This window comes from Neofelis nebulosa, chromosome 1 (genome assembly GCF_028018385.1).
Source record: "Neofelis nebulosa isolate mNeoNeb1 chromosome 1, mNeoNeb1.pri, whole genome shotgun sequence".
NCBI lineage: Eukaryota > Metazoa > Chordata > Mammalia > Carnivora > Felidae > Neofelis > Neofelis nebulosa.
Window position 1 is genome coordinate 155,390,130 of NC_080782.1, and position 8,708 is coordinate 155,398,837.

Genomic DNA, 8,708 nt, shown 5'->3' on the forward strand with positions numbered 1-8,708 from the left:
AGAGAACTTTAACACCCCACATACAGAAATGGACAGATCATCTAAACAGAAAATCAACAAGGAAACAATGGCTTTAAATGACACACTGGACCTGATGGACCTAACAGCTATATTCAGAACAATCCATCTTAAAACAGCAGAATACACTTTTTTTTTCAAGTGCACATGGAATAGTCTCCAGATTTGATCACATGTTATGTAACAAAACAGACCTCAACAAATGCAAAGAGACTGAAGTCATACCATTCACATTCTCTGACCAGAATGCTATGACTAGAAATTAACCACAATAAAAAATTGGAAATACCACAAATACATGGAGGTTAAGTTACATGATATTAAACCATGAATGGGTCAATCGGGAAATCAAGAAGTAAATTTAAAAAATACATGAATCAAATGAAAATGAAACAGCAATGATTGAAATAGTTTGAAATGCAGCAAAAGTAGTATCAGGAGAGAAGTATGTAGCACTATAGATCTACCTCAAGAAGCAAGAAAAATCTCAAATAAACAACCTATCCTTATACCTAAAGGAGCTACAAAAATAACAAAAAACAAAGCCCAAAGCCAGCAGAAGGAAATAAATAAATAAAAGATCAAACAATAAATAAATGGCATAAAACTTCAAAGAAAAAAGAAACACAACAGAACACAACAATAAAACCAGGAGCTGATTGTTTGGGGAAAAAAAAAAGAAAATTGATAATAAGCCTCTATCCAGACTTATCAAAAATACAAAACAAGGAATTAAATAAATACGATCACAAATAAGAGAGGAGAAATAACAACTGACACCACAGAAAACAAGAATTATAAGAGAATATCATGAAAAACTATATGCCAACAAGATAGACATCCTTGAAGAAATAGGTAAGTTTATAGAAACATAAACTACCAAATTGAAACAGGAAGAAATAGAAGACTTGAACAGACCAACTGCTTGCAAAGAAATTGAATCACTAATGAAAACACTACCAACAAACAAAAGTCCAGGGCCAGATGGTTTCACAGGCAAATTATGCTAAATATTTAAAGGAGAATTAATATCTAGTCTTTTCAAACTATTCAAAAAGTAGAATAGGAAAGAAAATTTCCAAATCCATTCAGTGAGGACAGCATTACCCTGACACCAAAACCAGATAGAAATACCATTAGAAAAGGGAACCACAGGCCAATATCCTTGAAGAACATGGATGCAAAAATTCTCAACAAAATTCTAGAAAAACAAATCCAATATTACATTACAAAGACATTCACCATGATCAAATGGGATTTATTCCTGGGTTGCAAGATTGGTTCAATATTTGCAAGACTATCAATGAATTTCATTATATTAATAAAAGAAAGGAGAATACTGAAAAACATTTCAATAGATGCAGACAAAGCATTTGACAAGGTAAAACATCCATTCATGACAAAAAAAAAAAAACTTCAAGAATGTATGGTTAGAAGAAACATATCTCAACATCATAAAGGCCATATATAAAAATCCCACATCAAATATCATCTTCAATAAGGAAACCCTGACAGCTTTTCCTCTACAGTCAGGAACAAGACAGGGATGTCCACTCTCATCGATGCTATTAAACATAGTAGTAGAAGAGTAGAGGGCCAGGCCACAGTAATCAGACCAAAAACAAAACAAAACAAAACAAAACAAGACAAAACAAGACAAACCAAAAACAAAAACAAACAAAACAAAACAAAAAAAGTGCATTCAAATCCTCAAGGAAGAAGTAAACTTCCACTATTTGCAGCTGGGATGATACTCTATATAGAACCTGAAAGGCCCCACCAACAAAATACTAGAAGTGAGAAATGAATTCAGAAAATACACAGGACAAAAAATCAACACACAGATACCTGTTTCATTTATAGACATACACTAATAATGAAGCACCAGAAAGAGAAATTAAGAAATAAATCCCATTTACAAATGCACCCAAAACAATAAGATACCTAGGAATAAACCTAACCAAGAAGGTGAAAGACCTGTATTCTTAAAAGTATAAAACACTAGGGGCACCTGGGTGGCTCAGTCTGTTGAGTGCCCCACTTCAGCTCAGGTCATGGTCTCGCAGTCTGTGAGTTCGAGACCTGTTACAGGGCTCAGACAGCTCAGAGCCTGGAGCCTGCTTTGGATTCTGTGTCTCCCTCTCTCTCTGCCCCTTCTCCGCTCATGCTCTATCTCTCCCTCTGTCAAAAATAAATAAAACATTTAAATTTTTTTTTAAAAAAGCATAAAACACTGATGAAAGAAATTTAAGAAGGCACAAAGATATTGAAAGACACTCCATGTTTATGGATTGGAAGAACAAATATTACTTAAATATCTATACTACACAAAGAATCTACACTTTTAATGCAATCCCTATCAAAATACTAACAGCATGTTTCAGAGAGCTAGAAGAAACAATCCAAAAATTTATATGGAACCACAAAGACCACAAATAGCCAAACAACCTTGAAAAACAAAAGTAAAGCTGGAAGCATCACAATTCTGGACTTCAAGGTATATGACAAAGCTTTAGTGATCAGAATAATATGGCACTGGCATAAAAATAAAAATAGATCAATGGAACAGAAAAGAAAACCCAGAAATGAACCCACAATTGTATGGTCAATTAGGCTTTGACAAAGCAAGAAATTATATCCAGTGAGAAAAAGATGGTCTTTTCAACAAATGGTAAACATGGGAAAACTAGACAGTAACATGCAGTAGAATAAAACTGGACCACATTCATACACCATACACAAAATAAATTCTAAATGGATTAAAGACCTTAATTTGAGACCTGAAACCATAAAAATTATAGAAGAAAACACAGAAATTAACTTCTTTGAATTTGGTTGTAGCAACTTGTTTTTTCTAAGTTATTTTAATGTTTATTTATTTTTGAGAGACAAAGATAAACAGAACATAAGCAAGACAGGGGCAGAGAGAGGGAGAAACAGAATCTGAAATAGGTTCCAGGTTCTGAGATGTCAGCACAGAGCCTGATGCAGGGGTCCAACTCATGAACCACAAGATCATGACCTGAGCCAAAGTCAGACACTCAAATGACTGAGACATCCAGGCGCCCCATAAGCAACTTCTTTCTAGATATTACTCCTGAGGCAAAGGCAACAAAAGCAAAACAATAACAATAACAATAACAAAAACAAAAACAAAAACAAAGCAAAACTATTGGTGCTTCATCAAAACAAAAAGGATCTGCACAGTGAAGGATACAATCAATAATAAAATATATTAAAAACCAACCCATGAAATAGGATAAGATGCTTTAAAATGATATATCTGATAAAGCGTTATCATCCAATGTATTCATAGGACTTATAAAACTTAACACCCCCAAAATGAATCATCCAATTAAACACGGGCAGAAGACAGGAACCGATGTTTCTCTAAAAAAAGACATACAAATAGCCATCGGACACATGAAAAAATTCTCAATATCACTGAATATCAGGGAAATGCAAATAAAAACCTTGCATCTGTCAGAATGGCTAAAATCAACAACCTAAGAAACAATAGGCATTGGTGAGATTCAGAGAAAGGGGAAAACTTGAAACTGTTGGTGGAAATGCAAACTGGTGCAGCCACTCTGGAAAACAATATGAGAGTTCCTCAAAAAATTAAAAGTAGAACTACCCTAGGGCGCATGGGTGGCTCAGTTGGTTAAACGTGAGACTTCAGCTCAGTTCATTATCTCACAGCTCAAGTCATGATCTCATGGTTCATAAGATTGAGCTCTGCATCAGGCTTTGTGCTGACAGTTTGAGCCTGGAGCCTGTTTCGGATTCTGTGTGTCCCTCTCTCTCTGCCCCTCCCCTTCTTATGCTCTCTTTCTCAAAAATAAATAAACATTAAAAAAAAAAAACTACCCCAAGATCCAGCAATTGCAGTACTAGGTGTTTACCCAAATACAACAAAAATACTAATTCAATGGGATACATGCACCCCAATATTCATAGCAGCATTATATACAATAGCTTAATTATGGAAACAGCCCAGGTGTGCATTGACTGATTAATGAATAAAGAAGAAAAGAAAAAAAAAGGTATTTACAGATCATAGGATTGAAGATGGTGGCGTAGGAGGACACTGGGCTCACTGCGTCCTGCTGATTACTTAGATTCCACCACATCTGCCTAAATAACCCAAAAAAACACCAAAAGATTAGCAGAATGGACTCTCCAGAGCCAAGTGTAGATAAGAGGCCCACGGAAGAGGGTAGAAAGGGTGGAGAGGTGGTGCGCTCTACACGGACCAGTGGGAGGGAACCGGGCGGTGGAGGGGCAGCCTTCCTGGCAACACAGAGCACCTGACTCTGACTTGCAAAAGTGGAGGGGCCAGATGGAGTGGCTGGACTTAACATCTGGAATGTTATAAGTCAACAGCTCTGCTCAGAGACCAGGAGGGCTAGAAGGCAACAGGAAGGAGATTGCTGAACCCCAGAGGATAGAGCTCAGCTCCACGGGGAACAAAGGCACTGGGAAGCACCATCTCCCTCATCCATCCCCCAGCCAAAATCCCAAAGGGAACCAGTTGCCCTCACGGAACTTGCTTTCACCGTGAAAACACCCAATGCTGTGCTTCTGTGGATCCATCCCACAGACAGGTCTGTCTTCCTCCCATGCTGCAGGACCTCTCCCACAGGGGACCACTGAAGCAAAGCGAGCTGAGCCTGCCCCTCCCACACCTGTGTATCTTGCAGGTCCACCCCAGCTAATAAGCCAGATCCCACAGAAGCAGCACCACAAGCCTGGCAATGTGCAAGTAGCCCAGACAGGGACCACACCACTCCACAATGAGTCCTTCCCCTGGAAAAGGGGAAGATAAGGTACACACCAGTCTGACTGTGGACCCAGCAGTGGGCTGGGGACAAACATCAGGTCTGACTGTGGCCCTGCCCACCAACACAAGTTGCTCCAAACATCACAGGGGAAGAGCCCTGCAGTTTCCTGCCACTCCACGTACTATACAAAATGATGAAACGGAGGAATTCTCCTCAAAAGAAACTCCAGGAAGTAGCAATAACTAATGAATTGATTAAAAATGATTTAAGCAATATAACAGAAAATGAATTTAAAATAATAGTCATAAAAATAATCGCCGGGCTTGATAAAAGTATAGAGAAGAGAATCTATTGCTACAGAGATCAAGGGACTAAGAAAGAGACAGGAGGAGCTAAAAAATGATATAAATGAGATGCAAAATAAAATGGAGGCGACCACAGCTTGGATTGAAGAGGCAGAGGAGAGAATAGGTGAATTAGAAGATAATATTATGGAAAAAGAGGAAGCTGAGTGAAAGAGAGATAAAAAAATCCAGGAGTATGAGGGGAGAATTACAGAACTAAGTGATGCGATGACACATAATAATATCCGTATAATAGGGACTCAAGAGGAGGAAGAGAGAGAGAAAGGTGCTGAAGGTGTACTTGAACAAATCATAGCTGAGAACTCCCCACATCAGGGAAGGAAACAGGCATTGAAATCCAAGAGGCACAGAGAACTCCCTTCAAACGTAACTTGAATTGATCTTCTGCACTACATATCCTAGTGAAACTGGCAAAATACAAGGATAAAGAGAAAATTCTGCAAGCAGCTAGGGATAAATATGTTCTAACATATAAAGGGAGACCAATAAGACTAGTGACGGATCTATCTACTGAAACTTGGCAGGCCAGAAAGAAATGGCAGGAAATCTTCCATGTGATGAACAGAAAAAATATGCAGCCGAGAATCCTTTATCCAGCAAGCCTGTCATTTAGAATAGAAGGAGAGATAAAGGTCTTCCCAAACAAACAAAAACTGAAGGAATTCGTCACCAGTAAACCAGTCCTACAAGATATCCTAAGGGGAATCCTGTGAGACAAAGTACCACAGACATCACTACAAACGTAAAACCTACAGACATCACAATGACTCTAAACCCATATCTTTCTATAACATTGAATGTAAATGGACTAAATGCGCCAACCAAAAGACATAGGGTACCAGAATGGATAAAAAAACAAGACCCATCTATTTGCTGTCTACAAGAGACTTATTTTAGACCTGAGGACACCTTCAGATTGAAAGTGAGGGGATGAAGAACTATTTATCATGCCACTGAAAGTCAAAAGAAAGCTGGAGTAGCCATACATATATCAGACAAACTAGATTTCAAATTAAAGGTTGTAACAAGAGATGGAGAAGGGCATTATATAATCATTACAGGGTCTATCCATCAGGAAGAGCTAACAATTATAAATGTCTATGTGCCGAACATGGGAGCCCCCAAATATATAAAACAATTAATCACAAACATAAGCAACCTCATTGATAAGAATGTGGTAATTGCAGGGGACTTTAACACTCCACTTACAGTAATGAATAGATCATCTAGACACATGGTCAATAAGGAAACAAGGGCCCTGAATGATACATTGGATCAGATGGATTTGACAGATATATTTAGAGTTCTGCATCCCAAAGCAACAGAATATACTTTCTTCTCGAGTGCACATGGAACTTTCTCCAAGAGAGATCACATACTGGGTCACAAAACAGCCCTTCATAAGTATACAAGAATTGAGATCATACCATGCATACTTTCAGACCACAATGCTATGAAGCTTGCAATCAACCACAGGAAAAAGTCTGGAAAACCTCCAAAAGCATGGAGGTTAGAGAACACCCTACTAACGAATGAGTGGGTCAACCAGGCAATTAGAGAAGAAATTAAGAAATATATGGAAACAATTAAAATGAAAATACAATCCAAATGCTTTGGGATGCAGCAAAAGAAGTCCTGAGAGGAAAATACATTACAATTCAGGCCTATCTCAAGAAATAAGAAAAAATCCCAAATGTAAAATCTAACAGCACACCTAAAGGAAATAGAAACAGAACAGCAAAGACACCCCAAACCCAGCAGAAGAGAAATAATAAAGATCAGAGTGGAAATAAACAACATAGAATCTAAAAAAAATATAGAGCAGATCAATGAAACCAAGAGATGGTTTTCTGAAAAAATAAACAAAATTGATAAGCCTCTAGCCAGGCTTCTCAAAAAGAAAAGGGAGATGACCCAAATATATAAAATCATGATTGAAAAGGGAACTATTACAACCAATCCCTCAGAAATATAAGCAATTATCAGGGAATACTATGAAAAATTATATGCCAACAAACTGGACAATCGAGAAGAAATTGACAAATTCCTAAACACCCACACACTTCCAAAACTCAAACAGGAAGAAATAGAAAGCTTGAACAGACCCATAACCAGTGAAGAAATTGAAACAGTTATCAAAAATCTCCTAACAAATAAGAGTCCAGGACCAGATGGTTTCCCTGGAGAATTCTACCAGACATTTAAAGCAGAGATAATACCTATCTTTCTCAAGCTATTCCAAGAAATAGAAAGGGAAGGAAAACTTCCAGACTCATTCTATGAAGCCAGAAATACTTTGATTCCTAAACCAGACAGAGACCCAGTAAAAAAAAAAGAGAACTACAGGCCAATATCCCTGATGAATATGGATGCAAAAATTCTCAATAAGATACTTGCAAATCGAATTCGACAGCACATAAAAAGAATTATTCACCATGATCAAGTGGGATTCATTCCTGGACTGCGGGGATGGTTCAACATTCGCAAATCAATCAACGTGATACATCACATTAAGAAAAGAAAAGATAAGAACCATATGATCCTGTCAATCGATGCAGAAAATGCATTTGAAAAAATTCAACATCCTTTCTTAATAAAAACACACGAGAAAGTCAGGATAGAAGGAACATACTTAAAGATCATAAAAGCCATTTATGAAAAGCCCACAGCTAACATCATCCTCAATGGGGAAAAACTGAGAGCTTTTTCCCTGAGATCAGGAACACGACAGGGATGTCCATTCTCACCACTCTTGTTTAACATAGTGTTGGAAGTGTTAGCTCATCAATCAGACAACAAAAGGAAATCAAAGGCATCAAAATTGGCAGAGATGAAGATACGCTTTCACTTTTTGCAGATGACATGATATTGTACATGGAAAATCTGATAGATTCCACCAAAAGTATGCTAGAACTGATACATGAATTCAGCAAAGTTGCAGGATAAAAAATCAAAGTACAGAAATCAGTTGCATTCTTATACACTAATAATGAAGCAACAGAAGGACAAATAAAAAACTGATCCCATTCACAATGACACCAAGAATCATAAAATACCTAGGAATAAATCTAACCAAAGATGTAAAAGATCTGTATGCTGAAAACCATAAAAACCTTATGAAGGTAATTGAAGAAGATATAAAGAAATGGAAAAACATTCCATGCTCATGGGTTGGAAGAATAAATATTGTTAAAATGTCAATACTATCCAAAGCTATCTACACATTCAATGCAATCCCAATCAAAATTGCACCAGAATTCTTCTCAAAGCTAGAACAAGTAATCCTAAAATTTGTATGGAACCACGAATGGCCCCGAATAGCCAACATAATTTTGAAGAAGAAGACCAAAGCAGGAGGCATCACAATCCCAGACTTTAGCCTCTACCACAAAGCTGTCATCATCAAGACAGCATGGTACTGGCACAAAAACAGACACATAGACCAATGGAATAGAATAGAAACCCCAGAACTAGACCCACAAACGTATGGCCAACCAATCTTTGACAAAGCAGGAAAGAATATCCAATGGAAAAAAGACAG